General features: G+C 37.6%; 1 non-coding gene across 1 annotated transcript; it reads left to right on the forward strand.

The window, feature by feature from the left end:
* Positions 1-823: 823 nt before the first annotated feature.
* LOC122151239 lies at positions 824-930 on the forward strand. Its single transcript, XR_006164046.1, has one exon. It is a non-coding gene; the product is annotated as a U6 spliceosomal RNA (small nuclear RNA).
* Positions 931-1377: the final 447 nt, after the last annotated feature.

A 1377-nucleotide genomic window follows, 5' to 3' on the forward strand; every position in this document is an offset into this window, starting at 1 on the left:
GCAAAAAAAAAATATATATATATATATACATGTATACATAACATATATATATATATATATATATGCATTGACCCATGTCACTTTAGTTTTGTATATTTCACTGTATGTAAATTATATTTCAATAAAATGTATTTTTTAAAAAATCAAATGTCACAGCAAAGAACAAGAATGCTTCCACAAAGAAATAGATTATCTAAAGAACCAAGTGGAAATTTTAGAATTAAACACAAAATAATCGATATTAAAAAAAAAAAAAACCCTCAATGAATGGATTCAGCAGCAGAATGGAGAGGGTAGAGGAAATAGTCATTGAACTTGAAGATAGAACAATAAAAATTATCCAACTTGAAGAGGAACAGAGAGAAAACAGACTGATAAATTAATGAACAGAGTCTCAGGGACATATGGCACTATAGCAAAAGGTCTTGTCATTGTAGTCTTATGTAGAAAAGAGAAAGAGAACGGAGCAGAAAAGAGTTTCAAAGAAATAATGGCAGAAATATTCCTAAACTTGACAAGAAACAAAGTGTACAGATTGAAAAACCTGCACAAACTTCAAGCACACAAAAATAATCAAAGAAATTCACTCCAAGATATAGCATAGCCAAACTTGTGAAAACTAAAGAAAGAAAAGAATCTTGAATGAAAGAAAGAAGGGATACATTACTCACAGGGGCAAAACAATTCGAATGACAGCATTACTTTTCATTAGAAACAATGAAAGCCAGAAGGAAGTGGCACAATACCTTCAGGTGCTGAGAATTGGTCATTTCATCCCAGAATGGTATACTTAGTGAAATCATTCTTCAAGAATGAAGGGAAAGTGCTCACTTGGGCAGCACATATACTAAAATTGGAACGATACTGAGAAGATTAGCATGGCCCCTGTGCAAGGATGACACGCAAATTCGTGAAGTGTTCCATATTTTTTGTATGAAAATACCAAAAAAGGAGACATACGGAGCTGTGGTCTGGCAGTGTTCCTGAGCTATCCTGACAGCACAAACACTCGGGAGATTCCCGAGTGGTGGTAGGACCTAAGAATTAACCTAAAAAGCACCCTGTTAGCCAGGGACTGCACGGAGGACTGTGCACAGTGGCTGGGGAACAAACAGAGAAGGTGAAGAGAAAGGTGGGCTGAATTGTGGACTTTTCCCGGTCCGGAGGGGGCCACCATTTTGAAGGTTTAAAAAGCCGCTTGATTATTTATGATATTTAAAGAGACAGTGCTCTTGCAGATTCCTGGGGCTCAAGAACATGTTCTGCTTTCCAGCAACCCCAAAGACACTTGGGACCTGCAAGACTGAAAAGGTACCACATTCCTCTTGGTACTTTCATACCCTACACCCACTTGGTGAACGGAGGTGTGGCCACCCC

The sequence above is a fragment of the Orycteropus afer genome, unplaced genomic scaffold (assembly GCF_000298275.1).
Source record: "Orycteropus afer afer isolate SDZICR_OR568_19922 unplaced genomic scaffold, OryAfe1.0 scaffold00340, whole genome shotgun sequence".
In the NCBI taxonomy this organism is placed as follows: Eukaryota; Metazoa; Chordata; class Mammalia; order Tubulidentata; family Orycteropodidae; genus Orycteropus; species Orycteropus afer.